The sequence below is a fragment of the Leuciscus leuciscus genome, assembly GCF_965113295.1.
Source record: "Leuciscus leuciscus genome assembly, chromosome: 16".
Lineage (NCBI taxonomy): Eukaryota > Metazoa > Chordata > Actinopteri > Cypriniformes > Leuciscidae > Leuciscus > Leuciscus leuciscus.
Window position 1 is genome coordinate 39574745 of NC_138740.1, and position 18624 is coordinate 39593368.

The 18624-nt window shown below is 40.4% G+C and overlaps 1 protein-coding gene across 1 annotated transcript in view; it reads left to right on the plus strand.

The window, feature by feature from the left end:
• Positions 1–18624, plus strand: part of LOC309477567 (uncharacterized protein) — a gene marked incomplete at its 5' end in the record, with an annotated part of 62705 nt that overhangs the window by 43140 nt on the left and 941 nt on the right. The gene's annotated exons all lie outside the window — the stretch shown is intronic.

An 18624-nucleotide genomic window follows, 5' to 3' on the forward strand; every position in this document is an offset into this window, starting at 1 on the left:
GCCTAACCAACTGATTTCAAATGTTATAATGTCTAAAAATATACTATTATAATTTTATTTCAGCTATTACATTTATTACCATTCTTTAAATGTACAACGGATCATTTGCTGTTCAAAAGCAGAACATTAAATATCCCACAGTTCATCATAAATATTAAACAATGAAAAACCAGCTCATTGTACAACTGTAAAGACAAAAAACTTTCTCTCAGTGAGTTTAAGTGTGTAACTCACACACTCGTGTTTATTTACTCAATGGAGCATCAGATGCAGTTGTGTCCTCCATCAGTTATTTTATGAAATATGATCATTTTTAGAGGACAGAGTAAAGTTTATATGCAGTTTTAGATCATAACAGGACAAGAAGATGTTCAATGTTAAAGAAAGAGGGTGAAGTGAACTTCTTTCCCTAAAATAGACTTTGTTGGATATCTTCAGATTAGAGAAGCGTACGTCCTCTGAATGTTCCCCAGTGGAAGAGGACACTGCATGTGTGGAGCAAACATTACAGGTCAGGTGAAGCACAGTTCATCAGTTCCAGCTACAGTCTATCCTTTCCTAAATCAGTCACAAATGTCCAATGTCACCCACTGCTGATCAAACTATTAGAACTATTCAGTGTTTGGATAGAAACAGAGCGACACGAGTATTAATCTGAAAACCATTTCTGGTGGTGGAAAGACAATTATAACAAAAGAACAATGTCTAAAAGCTGCTGTGTGACATGATGTACAGCAAACAAGATAAAGAAACAGAACTACGTTTTTATATATACTGTGGGATTTTTTATTTTTTTTATGTTGTTTGTGTCTGTACAAATGATATTTCAGTGATTATTTGTCATCATTAAATCATCATTATATCAGTGGTCAGCTCTGGATCTCTAGATAACAGTTTCTGTCGGTCACTGAAACACAGGCCTATTGGTCAACATATAGAAATAATACCTCGTATAATACAGAACACACAATAACACACACAGTTACAGTAACACACTTTTACTCTGTAAACTCTAGAGATGTTGTTTGTGGAAATCCCAGTGGATCAAGAGTTTCTGAACTCAACAATAATGACTCAAGCACAGTTACTTAAACATCCTTTATTCCCCGGTCTGATGCGCGTATATGAACTTATGTGTGTTTTGCTGGAGGCATTTATCCATCGTGAGAATGAGAATGGTGACTCACGAGTTATTAGGTTAAGCTGATGCATTGTGCTAGATAGGCTATAATGTTCAGCTGATAGACTTCATCAATAATGCTACTTTATACAGTATATGTAACACTTATTACTGTTTTGTTTGTTTGCAGCTACACACATACACTCAATTACATAATGTAAACCAACCTTTCCATCAATATAAGCTGAGAGGCAACTACTATATTCAAATCTGCACCTAATGTGAAAGTGTGGCATCGCTGTGATCAATCAGTAATCAACTCAGGACAAGATAAATAACAGCAGAACCCACCTCTGTTCATTGACAGTTTATCAGCATCCCACCTCCACCCCATCTCCTCACTTCTAGTTCCATCTACTCTTACCAACGAGGGGAGTACTCTGGCTTCGGGCAGAAATTCCGAGCTCGGAGCCCTCCACCCGGACAGCACGCCAAATACGCATAACCTTTACCGTAATAATTATATGTAGATGTGAACTCATGAGTGAGAGGTTTGGAGAGAGGTATGTTAAATATGGGATACATCTGGTATAACTTAAAGAGGCCATACTATGCTCATTTCAGGGGCTTTTAGTATGGTATTGGACCTCAGTGGAGCACATATGAAAGTTTACATCAACAAAAAACTATGTTACTATTGCATACAAGCTGGCTGTGTATTCCTCCATTCTGGCTCTTTCCTGCTTTGTTCTCAGATCTAGTGCTTCGCCCCTCCCCTCCGCTGCATGCAGCAGCCCAGGGGGAGGTGGGAGAGACGCTTCTGCTCACATTCGAGGAAGTTGTCACACCCAGTATACAGAAATCGGCTTGTTTACTGTTACAAATGTCGACTTCATCCATACAACAGTACGTCTTGAACCCGGAAACTGACCCAGACAACAAAACACACAGCCTGAAACTGAGTCTTAGCAGGTGCTCTAGAATAAGTATCCAACATTTTAAACATGAAAAACTGGAAAAGCAATAACTGGTTTAAAACTACAGTCTTTGTTACATTGATGTCACATGACAACAGTGATGTTGTCATGTGACAGAATACAGCAGAAATAGTAAGATAACTGTATTAGTATGTTTTATGAACATAACCCAAAGTCATGACTGATAATATTATTATGGCAATGCTATGATAGGATTGGTCAGTAACGGCTGAGGTTAGTTAAGGATAATTTACTGGTTCATTCCTGTTTCTGCAGGTTTTAGTTTCATAACGTTTAGATGTTTGCATGTACAAATTGTAATTTATGAATCTTTTTTCAGAAGTGTCTAGTAACGCATGCACGTGAATGACTAATGAGTTTTGCACCTGTCACGTGATAAAACCCTGTGTATTTCCTGATAGTGATCCAACAGGGGATTCCTTCTGTAAGGTATTTAAGGCGAGACACTACAGGTGAATAGGGTAAAAATTTTAACTAGCAGACATTAAGATGAGAAAAAATGTATTACAAGTTTTCTGTAATTTAATGTTTAAATATGCAAATTCTTTCTAACTAATCTATCTTTCTTTCTTTCTAACTAATCTATCTATCTTTCTTTCTAACTAATCTATCTATCTTTCTTTCTCTCTTTCTTTCTAACTAAACAATCTTTCTTTCTCTCTTTCTTTCTTTCTAACTAATCTATCTTTCTTTCTTTTTTCTAACTAATCAATATTTCTTTCTTTCTCTTTCTAACTAATCTTTCTTTCTTACTCTTACTCTTTCTTACTCTTTCTCTCTTATTTCTTTCTAACTAATCTTTCTTTCTTTCTAACTAATCTTTCTTTCTTTCTAACTAATCTATCTTTCTTTTTTCTTTCTTTCTTTCTAACTAATCTATCTTTCTTTTTTCTTTCTTTCTTTCTTTCTTTCTTTCTTTCTTTCTTTCTAACTAATCAATCTTTCTTTGTTTCTCTCTTTCTAAGTAATCGTTCTTACTAACTTATTTCTTTCTAACTAATCTTTATTTCTATCTATCTTTCTTTTTCTTTCAAACTAATCTTTCTTTCTTTCTTTCTTTCTTTCTTTCTTTTTATTTCTTTCAAACTAATCTTTCTTTCTTTCTAATTTATCTTTTTTTCTTTCTAATCTATCTTTCGAACTAATCTTTCTTTTTAATTTATCTTTCTTTCTTTCTAATCTTTCTTTCTTTCTAACTAATTTATCAATCAAAATTTAAACTACTTTAAACCTCAAACTACTTCAAACTTCTAACTACTTTAAACTTCTTCAAACTCTCTGGTCCGGCTTTCTCAAACCAACTTAAAGTTTGTCTCAAACTTTTTTTCTAGTTTTTTTTTCTAGTTTTGTCTTTCAAAAGGTTTACCCTCTTACACACCCAATGGCCCGCGGTCGACCCGTCAGAACACCGACTATTTATAAAAAATTAATTAAAAAAAGTACTCAAAAAACAAGAGAACAAAACTAGTTTGTGTTGATTCACACTGATAAGTGACTGTAGTCACACACTCACACCCAGACGGATTCTCACTTAAAGCAACAGACGCCTGAGGCGATGACGGTCTCTGCCCTCAGCCACACCTAAAGCCAGGGCCAGCCCGCGGCATAGGTGGAATAGGCAAATGCTAGGGGCGCCACTCATCCATAGGGGTGCCAAAATGAGTGAACGACTGATTAAAAAAAAATATATATATTATTATTATTATTATTTTTACTAATACTATTTTAAAACCATTAAATCGAAATACTACCAAATAAAGCAAAAAAAAAAAAACTTAACTAAGTCCCCCGACTCCGGTCAGGCACATCAATCTTCCCCTGCCCAGCGAGTGCTTGAAGTGCATCAGAAACAGAGCGCGCACGATCAGTTGTTGGTAATTTGTTGTGTAGCGTCGCCTCTTGCCGCATCCAATGTAGACAGCACTGCTTTTGTTTGAGGGCGCTTTACACACTCACACCGTGTCCTAACTACACGCGACGCGACGCCGCGACATGCGATAAAAGGTATCTTTTCCATGTTAATCAGATTTTTTGTCCTAACCAGCCGCGACGGCGACACGCGACAATTCTAATTTAGAAACGGTTTCTATTTTTCTGCGACGTCGCGCTGGAACAACAAACACAAAGTGTGGCAATGATAATCTCAGGTACTGTTTATGTGTTTTATTTAATTTTAAAAGCGTGTCATGTGACTCTGAATATCATTAGCCGCGTTTCCACTGTCGGGCCAGGGCCGGGCCGTGCTAGTGTGTGCCAGGGCCAGTCGCGTTTCCACTGTCACTTCCGGGGCTTGATCGGGGCTTACTCGGGGCCAACGGCCAGGATTTCTGGCCCGTCGAATACCTTGGGCCAGAGCGGGCCAGCTCGGGCTAGAGGAGTGGTTACGAACAGAGGCGGAGTTTACCTGAGTCGAGAGACGGCAGCGCCGGATAATTCTGTCAGCACTCAGCATTAAAGACTTTTAAAATAATTTAACTCGCGTTCATGTTTGAATGCCTTGTGTTTGTGATGCAAGAGACTATGCGCGCTAACCGTTACCATAGTAAACATAGTAAACGCTTGAAGATACGCAGAGTAAAAAAACATACGCTTGAAGAAATCCGACCAATCTTAAAGGCTATCACAGTCATGTTTTTATTTTATCTGTCAGTAGCCTACGTCTCGTCTCTTTATACCGGACTATCATAAAATAAAGCAACTTTTTTTTCGGGAGCTTCCTCTGTGCAGAAACGAGGACGTTATAAAATACATCGTTGCTGAACTTGCTAAGCTAAGCATTCAGTGAACAACGCTTCAAGTTCGGGAAAAAATAAAAAAGTTGTGGGCGCAGTACAAGGCGATTAAAACGCACAATGGACAAAGCGGTGCCCAGAGAAGGAACTTTCCATGGTTCGACTTGATGGACGGTGTGCTGGGTCACCGTCCATCTGTTAGTGGAGAGACAAGTCGGGACACTATGGCAGCCGCGGACGGTGAGTTAATACATGCTATCTTCTTAAAATCTAAGTTTTCTAACTTCCTGCCTGAATGAACATCATAATTCCCGCTGAAATGGGTGGGGTTGTATGACGTTTGATCCAGGAAGGCGTGTTAAGGGCGGGGTTTAGGGCAGCGCTGCAGGGCTAATGGCCCGGCAGTGGAAACGCAAGCCCGGTGCTTGAGGCCCGAGGCCACTGGCCCGGCTCGGCTCGCTGTTAGCCCTAGCCCGGCCCTGGCCCGACAGTGGAAACGCGGCTATTTAGTGCTCCAGCTTTGTAGCTCTAAAAGCAACAATGGATAATTCACCTCAGATCTTGAAATTAAACAAATGGAAACATGAACGTTCAAACTGTGAACAAACAAGTGTATTATTTGACAAAGATTGTTTTAGTAACTCAGTAGCCTATGTATTTTTTAAATGGTGTAATATTTGTGAATTTGATTATGTAGCTACTTATCCATTTTCTTGCGAGTGCCGTCAAGTTTACTCTCTATTGCTGTGCACTCGCCGCGAGACTCCGCCCACACGCTGTTCTGATTGGCTGTGATTTTTGCGTCTAGAGTGGACAGACACACTACTATGGAAAGCCTTTAGGGCCAAAAACGAGTGAATTTTAACGCGTATTTGACGCGTATTTAACCTGCATTTCACGCGTTAAATACGCGTCAAATACGTGTTAAATACGTGTTGTTTACGCGTGACAAATTAGCGCGTTAAATACGCGTATTCGACGCATGAAATACACGTAAAATACGAGTTAAAAATCAGTTTGAACGCGTCAGTATCATTGGCTGCTGAAGACTTGGGTCTAACCATTTCTGTGAGCTTAGGGGGGTGTACTGTTCAGACTACCACCATTTAACATGCTATCAGCTAATTCAACTTATTCAGCCTATTTATTTTGTCCTTTTTTTGTATAACCTATAGAAATAATATATTTAAATTGCAGTTTTATGAAAATTTTGATACAAATAAAATTGCCTTGTTTTTCTCCACTCATGCCTTTTTGTACATAAACACATTAGTGGACATTCTAGCTTTAACATCAAAGCATTAGCATTTGTGTGGGGAAATCAGTTACAGTGGAGGTTAGCAATCAATGCAGGTATATGATACAGACAATTCAATATCTGTCTTTGGAAAACAACGTCTGTCATGATTCTGCCTTCTTGTCTCTGATTTTCCCTGGTCTTGAGGCAGGATCATGACAGGCCCATGTTTCATGCGCAGCACATGGCCATTTGTTTGGCCATGTGCTTGCGTTGTCTCGTCATGTAACCCCGCCCCCTTGTTTAGTCATTATTGTTTCACCTGTGTCCCTGGTTAGATTATTGCTTTACCTGTGTCACCTGTTCCTGATTAGTTTCTCCCTTTTTAATCCCCTCATGTTTTCTGTCCTGTGTCGGTTCATTGTGAATACTGCTGTGATGTTACTCTGTGAATCTTGCCTGTGCTATTATTTCATGTGAGTCATTGCAAAATAGTTCCTGTGAGTATCCTGTCTTCGTTACGAGTCCTGTGAAGATCCTGTTTGTGTATTTGCTGTTAGTTAGTGTCTAGTCTTCTGTCAAGTTTATAGTCTAGTTAGTATCCTCAGTCTTGTCTTGTTTTACCCCATTGTGGGCTTTATTTTCCCCTTTTTGCCTATAATAAATCGTGTTTAGTGTACTTTGTCTGCGCCTGGGTTCTCCTTCCTCATCATCATAACAGAATGAACCGAACATTAAAGAACCCAGCAGACGGTATGTTCTCCCAGCTCCAGCGACAATCGGAATTCCGTGAACAATGCTGGTTGTCAACTCCCACCGACAGAAAGGTCAACCTTCCATTCTCGTCCCAGGGTGAGTGGATCCTGAAGAATTATGCCCAACTCTGGGATTGTTTCTCTCGGGAGGAGCCGCAGTCTTCTTTCCCGAGGTCTCCACCCTCTGTCAAGCTTCCTGTGATCCCTGAGGGTCGTCTGCTAGCCGTCGCTACACATGGGGACCAACCCAGACCCGCCGCTACTCCTGAAACACCGTCCACGTCCATCAATCTTCATGGTAAGCGTGGAAGACACCCGTCGTGGGAGTCAGCATCGGAGTCTTCCTGCCCGGAGTCCTCCTCGCCTGCGCTGAGCTCCCCAGTTCCCTTAACGGTTCCCGCTTCACCTCCCTCTCCTGTCACCAGTCCGTCCATGGCATCTGCTCCGCGGCCTAGGAGAAAGAAGAGGAGAAAGGGAGCCTCTCGTTCTCTGTCTCTGTCTGTTCCTGAGCCCGCCACGGCAAGCGCTGTTCCTGAGCCCGCCACGGCAAGCGCTGTTCCTGAGCCCGCCACGGCAAGCGCTGTTCCTGAGCCCGCCACGGCAAGCGCTGTTCCTGAGCCCGCCACGGCAAGCGCTGTTCCTGAGCCCGCCACGGCAAGCGCTGTTCCTGAGCCCGCCACGGCAAGCGCTGTTCCTGAGCCCGCCACGGCAAGCGCTGTTCCTGAGCCCGCCACGGCAAGCGCTGTTCCTGAGCCCGCCACGGCAAGCGCTGTTCCAGAGCCCGCCTCGGCAAGCGCTGTTCCAGAGCCCGCCTCTGCAAGCGCTGTTCCAGAGCCCGCCTCTGCAAGCGCTGTTCCAGAGCCCGCCTCTGCAAGCGCTGTTCCAGAGCCCGCCTCTGCAAGCGCTGTTCCAGAGCCCGCCTCTGCAAGCGCTGTTCCAGAGCCCGCCTCTGCAAGCGCTGTTCCAGAGCCAGCTTCTGCAAGCGCTGTTCCAGAGCCAGCTTCTGCAAGCGCTGTTCCAGAGCCAGCTTCTGCAAGCGCTGTTCCAGAGCCAGCTTCTGCAAGCGCTGTTCCAGAGCCAGCTTCTGCAAGCGCTGTTCCAGAGCCAGCTTCTGCAAGCGCTGTTCCAGAGCCAGCTTCTGCAAGCGCTGTTCCAGAGCCAGCTTCTGCAAGCGCTGTTCCAGAGCCAGCTTCTGCAAGCGCTGTTCCAGAGCCAGCTTCTGCAAGCGCTGTTCCAGAGCCAGCTTCTGCAAGCGCTGTTCCAGAGCCAGCTTCTGCAAGCGCTGTTCCAGAGCCAGCTTCTGCAAGCGCTGTTCCAGAGCCAGCTTCTGCAAGCGCTGTTCCAGAGCCAGCTTCTGCAAGCGCTGTTCCAGAGCCAGCTTCTGCAAGCGCTGTTCCAGAGCCAGCTTCTGCAAGCGCTGTTCCAGAGCCAGCTTCTGCAAGCGCTGTTCCAGAGCCAGCTTCTGCAAGCGCTGTTCCAGAGCCAGCTTCTGCAAGCGCTGTTCCAGAGCCAGCTTCTGCAAGCGCTGTTCCAGAGCCAGCTTCTGCAAGCGCTGTTCCAGAGCCTGCAGTCATGAGGGCTGCAGAGCGAGCAGCGGCCGATTCAGCTGCTAAGGCTGTTTTGCGGTCGGTTTCGGCGAGCCACGAGATGCCAATTGTCATCGCTGCAAGAGCCTTGTCCGAGTATCTGTCCAGTCTAGCCAAGATTCTGGAGATGCCTGTCCCAGCTGATGTGTCCAGTCCTGTCCCAGCTGATGTGTCCAGTCCTGTCCCAGCTGATGTGTCCAGTCCTGTCCCAGCTGATGTGTCCAGTCCTGTCCCAGCTGATGTGTCCAGTCCTGTCCCAGCTGATGTGTCCAGTCCTGTCCCAGCTGATGTGTCCAGTCCTGTCCCAGCTGATGTGTCCAGTCCTGTCCCAGCTGATGTGTCCAGTCCTGTCCCAGCTAATGTGTCCAGCCCTGTTCCAGCAGATGGGTCCAGTCCTGTCCCAGCTGACAGGAGGATGTCTGTGTCCAGTCCTGTCCCAGCTAATGTGTTCAGCCCTGTCCCTAATTTTGTGTCCAGCCCTGTCCCAGCATCACAGTCTACATCTTTCTCCGCTCCCTTACCACCTGCCACACCCATTGTCTTCGCTCCGCCGCCGGCTGTAGCGGTTCCCTCTGTCACCCGACCTCTGTTTGTTTCCCCTGTCACCACTTCACCCCGGACTGTTTCCCCCAAGACTGTTCCTCATGTGTCCCCATCAAAGTCTGCCCGGACCCCTCGCCCTCAGCCATCGTCCTGTCCACCCAAGACCACAGTCCCACCCACCCACCCTGGACTATCCCCCATGAACTCTTTGTCTCCACCTCCTCTGCCTTGTTTGTTGTTTTTGATTTTTCATCCCAACCCTGTTATAGTTTTTTCTTGTTTGCCGTTGTTGTTGTTCGTCATGTTTTGTTGGTTTGTGTCCTTGTCTCAGTCTGTCATGTCACGTGTTTAGTGTTCCCTTAGGGAGCGTCTGGAAGCCGCTCCTTAAGGGAGGGGTTCTGTCATGATTCTGCCTTCTTGTCTCTGATTTTCCCTGGTCTTGAGGCAGGATCATGACAGGCCCATGTTTCATGTGCAGCACATGGCCATTTGTTTGGCCATGTGCTTGCGTTGTCTCGTCATGTAACCCCGCCCCCTTGTTTAGTCATTATTGTTTCACCTGTGTCCCTGGTTAGATTATTGCTTTACCTGTGTCACCTGTTCCTGATTAGTTTCTCCCTTTTTAATCCCCTCATGTTTTCTGTCCTGTGTCGGTTCATTGTGAATACTGCTGTGATGTTACTCTGTGAATCTTGCCTGTGCTATTATTTCATGTGAGTCATTGCAAAATAGTTCCTGTGAGTATCCTGTCTTCGTTACGAGTCCTGTGAAGATCCTGTTCGTGTATTTGCTGTTAGTTAGTGTCTAGTCTTCTGTCAAGTTTATAGTCTAGTTAGTATCCTCAGTCTTGTCTTGTTTTACCCCATTGTGGGCTTTATTTTCCCCTTTTTGCCTATAATAAATCGTGTTTAGTGTACTTTGTCTGCGCCTGGGTTCTCCTTCCTCATCATAACAACGTGAGCTTTTGTTGTGCTTAGTACAGCTATCACAAGCAGGTGGCGCTAATTGAAACCTTTTTGTTCAGAGATTGGGCACTCATCAGACAAACAGTAATTAAGTACACAGGTGATATTAACAATTTAAATTAATTTAAAGACTTAAATTATTTAAATATGGTATTTAAGACTTTATATATGAAATATTTAAGACTTTCAGGATTAGAATGAGAGCTTGTGCTCAGCTCAGGACAGGTATAAGAACTTGATTTGGCTTTCCTGACTGCAGAATATTCTACTGTACTAAAGTAGGCCACCCTAATAATTGGTATTAAAGCAATTTATCTGTAAAAATTATGAGGCAATTTGTTAAAGCACTTTTATAACATTTAAGTAAACATATAAACGTAAAAATACTAAGTAGCTGATTATGTTTTTTGTTTTTTTTAGAACCACACAGTTTATATCTGCAAGTAATCTGGATTGTTACTATTACTTGCGAAGCCTATTGTACACTTCATAACAGCTAGAATTAATTTTACGGCTGCTTTTGTGACCGTTTATATGCTTGTTTAGCAATGTGACAGACTTGATTGGCTTACTGAAAGAATTAAAAGGCTAGGAGAAGACTAATTGTACTGCACACTGCTCAAGGACCTACTGTATACCATGAAGGTAGCTGAACAAACTCAGGGTTAAAGGATTAGTTTTTAGCTGACATAACCAAACCAAAGCAATCAGGCTTTGTTGATGCCATGAAGCAGCTCATGAACTTTCTGTCAACTTTGATCTTAAAGCTGATCTTGAATATCTGTAATATTTAATGTTATTATATTTACTCTGCATTTTCTGTTTCTATAGAAAACCACACACTAAATACACCCACAACTAAGGAGAACTATTCAATCCTTGTTAACTGAGTTGTTGTGGTGACAAATAAACAGGTTACTCTCAAATTTCCAACATCTTTTCACCAAGTCTCTTACCGGACACTCTGTGAGATTTCAAACCTAACCAGCAGTTTACTGAGATGAGACTGTGCTATTAAAGCTAACTCATTTTTTCAGTCCTCCACTTACTTTACGTTCCTCAAGCACTGACAGAACACAGACTCTGACTGAGCCAGGCCAGTTGACATCCAAGCTTACATTCATACAAATCATCTGCATGATAAAATGTACAGCGGGTCGGTCAGTTTGTTAACATATACATTACTAACATATACATTACTATTTTAAATCAGAATTTATGTCACTGAAAATGTATTACATTTTGAAAAAAAAAATAAATAAAAAAATAATAATAATTAAGCTGAACTCTGTAGGGCAGAGGGCACTGGCCCTCCAGGACCATGTTTGCCCAGGCCTGCATTAGTGAAACCTGCTGATGTAAAAAAATTGTAAAAGGTTAAATTCAGTCATTGCAGTGTCACCTGTCAATGTATCTTTCTTAGCTATTTTATTAAAGTCTTCTTTGATGGACAAAGTAGATAAATGTCCATGTAACGAAACTGTGAATGTACCCCTGCAGTGTGAGGCCCTCCTTGATATATGGCTGCATACATGACCACACACAAGTATATACTGAAAATAAATAAATAAAATAAATGAAATAACTTTTATATTAAGTGTCCTTAACTACTATGTACTAACATTGAAATAATGAAATAATTTGATACAATGCACTTATTGTGTACATACATGTTTTTACATTGTACTTTTTATTTAAAAAATTCAAGTGTAAGTTCAAGTTCTCATCAACTTTGTCTGCTGTCTAAAGTCAAACCTTTCCTTAATCATAAAAAACTCTAGCGATGGCTGTTCATGCTTTTATCACCTCATGTTTAGACTACTGCAATTCACTTTACTGCTGGATTTCAAAGTCTTAAATTGCTCATTTTTAAATTTTGGGTGAACTATCCCTTTAAGATAGGACGTTTCTGTAATTTGGGCCCTGTGAAGCATCTTGGTGGCACCCTGCTCACCATAGCGATACATTTAATTAAATTAAAAAAAAAAGTTCATTACAATTGCATTGATCAAGAACCACATCTGTACACTTTTCCCCAACCAAATGTTAGCTTTTAATGTTAGAAAACTTGAGGTGTGGTGAATGGTGTTACAGATAGAATGCTACTAATGTGCAAAAGGGGGCAATCTTATCTTGTTAAAAATACAATTTGGCCTACACAAGAAAACGATGAAAATGGAAAAAAAGAAATAGGAGAATATTTAATTGTGGTAGCAGTAGAATACTTCTGCAGTCAGGAAAGCCAAATCAAGTTCTTATACCTGTCCTGACCTGAGCACAAGCTCTCATTCTAATCCTGAAAGTCTTAAATACTTTATATATAATGTCTTAAATACCATATTTAAGTCTTTAAATTAATTTAAATTGTTAATATCACCTGTGTCCTCAATTACTGTTTGTCTGATGAGTGCCCAATCTCTGAACAAAAAGGTTTCAATTAGCGCCACCTGCTTGTGATAGCTGTAAATGTAAGAACAACACAAGCTCACGTTGTTTTCCAAAGACAGATATTGAATTGTCTGTATCTTATACCTGCATTCATTGCTAACCTCCACTGTAACTGATTTCCCCACACAAATGCTAATGCTTTGATGTTAAAGCTAGAATGTCCACTAATGTGTTTATTTATAAAAAGGCATGAGTGGAGAAAAACAAGGCACTTTTATTTGTATCTAAATTTTCATAAAACTGCAATTTAAATATATTATTTCTATAGGTTATACAAAAACAGGACAAAATAAATAGGCTGAATAAGCTGATCTATAGCATGATAAATGGTGGTAGAATGGTACACCCCCCTAAGCTCACAGAAATGGTTAGACCCAAGTCTTCAGCAGCCAATGATACTGACCCATTCAAACGGACTTTTAACGCGTATTTCACGTGTATTCAACGCGCTAATTTGTCACGTGTAAACAACACATATTTAACGCGTATTTGACGAGTATTTAACGCGTCAAATACGCGTGAAATACGTGTTAAAATCCACGTGTTTTTGGCCCTCATGGCTTTCCATACTATGCCTGTTGCTGGAATTTTATCGCGTCGCGTGTAGTTAGGACACGGTGTCAGGCTCCCCTGTAGAAACGGGCCTGGCAGCTCGCGCCAGATCTAGACATGGTGAAAGTTCCTGATTGTGACGGATGGCTGAATTTACATGACACATTATAAATTAGCATTATAGTCTGCGATAGATACAGTGCCAAAAAGAAGAGAAGAGGATAAAAGGGGATAAAGACAGAGGCAAAGTGATGTAATTAATGAACAGTTTATCTAATTGCATAGTAGTAAGATACTATAATTTAATGGCAGATAAAACTCGTTAGCGCCAACTAGTGGCTGATTTCTTTCAAAATTCTTACAGACCTCTAGGGCCATGAGTTGAACATGCCCATCGAGTTTCGTTCCGATTTGCCTCCGTTAACCTTGTCTAATAGATGCTCAAATTCATTGGCCGATAGGATTTTGTAACAATCACGTCAGTTTTTTAGATGCATTTAGACCTACTATCACTTTTTTAATTAATGTTTTACTCTTTGTGCAGGTTTGGGGGGATATATGGCTTTTTTTCTTTTTGCCAAAATATGATATTTATATACAGGTTTATTACAATAGCAATGTTTTATGTAAAATTCACATTAACCCATTTAATCCCACCGGTCACAATAGTGACCGTAAAGTTTTACAAAGTGAAAACTGAGGTGTTTGTCAAAGACCTGATCTGACCTGATCTGTGATAAAAGGGAGATAGCTCATAAAACTGTTGATAATCATCTGTCTGTTTCTGTAACCCACACACTATGAAGAGAAACTCTCTTTCCTGCACTCAATGAAGAGGATTCCCTCAGTGTCTGTCATTCGAAGGTGATAAGAATCAGCTTCTCATTGTTCTTGTGGTTATGATTGTATGTGTGAGAAGATTTTTGAAGTTATTTGAACTCTTGAAAATAAAGGTTCCAAAAGAGGATTTTCACAGTGATGCCACAGAAGAAACTTGTTTGGTTCCTCAAAAAACCTTTCAGTGATTTTTCTTAGTTTGAAAAACATTTTAATAATCTGAAGAACTCCTTCAGCTTTTGTAGAATGGAAAGATGTTAAAGATTCTTCAAGCATCATCAATGACAATAAAGAACATTTATTATGACAAGCATAGCAAGCGAAAGCGGTCATATAGGGATTGTCAAAGTTTTGTTTTTCTTTTTTTTTCGTCATCTACTGAATTTTTCGTCAACGATACCAGGGACACCGAAACACCGGGGAACATGAAATTTGGTGGGCATGTAGCCCCACTAGACTTTTACGGAAAAATTTCGTTTGGTCCCCGGGGGCCACTACAGCCAAATTGGCGCAATACAGCCAAATTGCTCCACGTCATTTATTTTTGTGGAAAGCCAGTGCAGGCCTGAGCGGCGGTCATATTTTGTACCGTCATGCGGTACATCTAGTTTTTAAGAGTGTATCTTGTAACGCACATCAAATAAATGTTACATATTTCCCTGTTTATGGAAATCTTTCACAAACCTCCTGAAGCCAGTAACGGTCACCAGCTGGAGTGCCCTTGAGAGTCTCCAGAGGGCAATCCACACCAGACTCTCATGTTCACTCACAGACTACATATCCCATCATTCTCTGCCTGGACTCATGAGCACTCATTATCACATTCACCTGTATCTCATCTTCTTGTTTAGTTCACCCCTTATAAGCATGGTTCACCCCATCACTCACCACGAAGTTGTGTATGTTGTTGCAGTGCACTTCTGAGTGTTTTCCCTGGTTTTGTTGCCGCTTGGTTTTTGGATTTCTTGCCTGTTCCGTGGATTACTCTCTTGCCTCTGACCCCGGCCTGTTTTGTTTTGTTTTGTTTTGTTTTGTTTACTTGTGTTTTGACCCTTTGCCTGTTTATTGGATTTCGTTTTTGGATTACCCCTTAATAAAGCTGCATTTGGATCCTCAACCTTCGTGTCTCGGAGCAGTCGTAACAAGCCAGTGCAGATATATTTAATTTTATTTTTACCTTAAAAAGTCTCTTTTCTCTTGAAGTTACTCTGAAGTGCAGCACCTTATGCAGTTTTATTTATCGAGTTTGTTTAAATGTCGTCCTCTGTGAAACACATCACTTCTGATAAAACTGTAATGATTAATGCGTTCTTCCAAGATAAAATTGTTGACATTCTTAACTTTAGCTGAAGCATGTGGTGCCCTCAGTCACTGTGTGTTACTGTCACTCCAGGCTGTAAGTCTCAAGAGCTTCTGTGTTGTTGTTCACTCGTTGAGTCGGTTTACAGAGAAACCGTTTACACTCATAGACGCTCTTAGCTCTTGTTCACCTTCCTCCAGTTCAGATGATCTAATATCTTGAGAGCGCTAGCAGAAGCACAGCAGCAAAACCAAGACGACCGTTTTCTATAATGAGTCAACATTAATCATCATAATCAGCTGAAAGAGGATTAACATCAAAGTTATACATTTCGCCATCCCCTTAGCAGTTTTCATGAGGTCTTAGAGATAAAATCAATTCTGTAACCCACACACAATGAAGAGACATTTGGGTTTCTGCATACAATGAAGAGGATTTCCTCAGTGTTTGTTATTCGAAGGTGATAAGAATCAGCTGCTCATTGTCTGTGTGCGGTTATGATTGTATGTGTGAGAGGTTTTTTGGCACTGATGATTTCTGAGCTTTTTTGAACTCTTGAAAATAATGGTTACAAAAGGGGATTTTCACAGTGATGTCACAGAAGAAACATTTTTTGGTTCCTCAAATAACTTTTCAGTGATTTTTCTTAGTTTGAAGAACTTTCACAAACCTCCTGAAGCCAGTGCAGATATATTTAATGTAATTTCACCTGTCTTAAAAAGTCTCTCTTCTCTGGAAGTTACTCTGAAGTGCAGAAACTTATGCAGTTTTATTTATTGAGTTTGTTTAAACGTCGTCCTCTGTGAAACACATCACTTCTGATAAAACTGTACAGGAAACATAATGACAGAAATCATACAGACATAAGAAGAAATAAAACATCAGGTGAAGAAACAGGGAACACACCTGAGCCTCCAGATTCATGTTTAAGTTTTTTAAGAATCATTAAATGCAAGTGACAAATATCAGTAACGGAATCGGCCAAAACAAATTCATTCCCAATTGGCTCACCGCCAAAAGCACAGCTTATGTTTGACATCCTTTACTTGTAGAAGACAGAATGTGGGATAGGAACGAATGTGGTGCCGTCAGTCACTGTGTGTTACTGTCACTCCAGGCTTCAGGCCTCAAGAGCTTCTGTGTTGTTGTTCACTCGTTGAGTCGGTTTACAGAGAAACCTTTTACACTGATAGACGCTCTTAGCTCTTGTTCACCTTCCTCCAGGTGCACAGTTTTCTATAATGAGTCAACTTTAATCATCATAACCAGCTGAAATAGAGGATTAACATCAACGTTATATGTTTTCGATAATAGCAACTACTGGACACCAATACTAAAATTTTCTATATGTCACAATCATTTGTTAATAAACAAATTCATTACTTCAATGAGCTCATTGTTTCTGCTTTAAATTATTACATTGTTTAATATCTCTATTATGTTCAACACAGCTCTATTCAGTCTAGAAGCTGCCAGAAGAGCCCAAACATGATGTACATGTTAGACACACACATATAGCATGTACAGCAGATCATGTGTGCAGTAATGATAGAGACGTGTGTGTGTGAGAGGCTCCAGATTCACACAAATAGTCGTTTCATTTCTGCTTCGTTTGTGCCGGTAAACATTTATTTTGTGCTGCTTTGGTTATTAAACATAAGACACTGAATTAAACTACAGTTCACATTTTCATAATAGTGTATTGGCATTGGGTGAGTACAGTAATCTACAGCAGTGTCGACAACAACGCCTGACATAAACCTGTACAAGTGTGTCTGTGCCCTAATAAAATAGAGATAAGCTGGTGTGAGTATTTCAACTTCAGTTTATTTATAAAGCACAATTAAACACAACTACCGTTGACCAGTGTGCTGTAAAAACCAGTAACAGAATAAACACAGCAACAAACACACAGATATAAACTACAGAACATAAAACAGGACAACAGCATCAGTCATATATTCATGTGTGGCATTATTTGTGTTATTCTTCATTTATTTTGAAGACTAAAGCTTTAGGAATGTAATCAGAAATCAGAGGAAAGAATTGTAAAGCAAGATTGACAGATCTGATGTGTCTGAATGTGACTCAGATCCAGTGTTATTCTCTACATGATCAACTTCATGAGGATAAAAATGAGTAAAATGATGTTAGAGCAGAGGAAGAGCTGATGACACAAATCTGACTGAATAATAAAAGATTCATGAAAACTGTGAATAATACAGTAACTTACAACTTTACTATGATGTGTAAATATTGACTGCTGATAAAGATTGAGCAGAAAGAAGAGCTTGTGTTTGAGTGTAAAGTGTTATTGTGTGTCAAATGTGGGTCTGTAAAATTATTACAAAACATGAGATTAGTTTCCACTGTTATGCTTATTAATAATCAACTATATATTTCATACAAAATAACATTTGTAAGTTGCCAGAGTGTGTTAAAGATATGGATGACCAGTAATGTTCTTATAATAAATGATGATAATCATAAATAACATGATATTATTGATTGTCCATAATCCTGTCCACAGAATCTCTTGTAAACAATCTGCATCAGTGTGTGTTTCTTCATCATGTCCAGTTAAAGATCTGGCTGATCCTTCAGCGTTATTCACCTCAGAAACACCAAAATACAGAACATGTTTCTGATGCAGAAAAGCTCATAAAGCGTTCATGACTGGATTACTGTAATGCATTACTAGATTATCCTGATCATTATCAATCAACAAACTACAGTTATAGTGCAAAATACAGCAGCTGGAGTTATTACCAGATCAAGACAATATCATCATATAACACCAGTTTACCATCTCTACACTGGGAATCTGTTACACTACTGATGTGTGAAACAAGCATTTATATGTGGGTTTCATTCTTCTTGAGGTGTAATGCGGTAATAAGATATTTCAGGAGGAGTGGAGTGTGGTCACTGGCGTGGGCATTTGTAATAAAGTCTCAGTTCTGCTCCTCAGACTCTCAGTAACACTGGAGCTTCTCTCTGTCCAGATCATCACAAGGTAATTAAACACTTTCATCTTTACACATTTTGTAAGAGTATTTTTAGATATTAATTATGAACAGAGGTGTTAGTGTACAAAGTATTGTAGTGAAACTGAAGATAAATATGTATTAAAAATTGTGCAGAATCTGAACACAAGAGAAATGAATGCATGACAGGAATATATCTGGACCATCACAAACTACAGAAGAAGGACTTTATCTTTATATATTCAGTGTGATTTAATAAACTCTGGATTATTCTATCTCTCTTCTTCACACAGGCGAGAAACATGTTTCATATTTCATTTCTCATCTTTACTGAGGAGCTTTATCTTCATATGATGACTGGATTATTTGCTATTTTATCACAAATGTTTTAAATTCTCTATTTTAAGTGCATGTTCTCCGTTAGATGATCTGAGTCTATATCATCAGTTCAGTCACTGTATTATAATTATGATGATAACGGGTTGTTTTCTTTCTCCTCTTCATTTGAATCTGTTCAATCACACAGACAGAGTTTCATTAAAGCGATATAACATCATATCACGA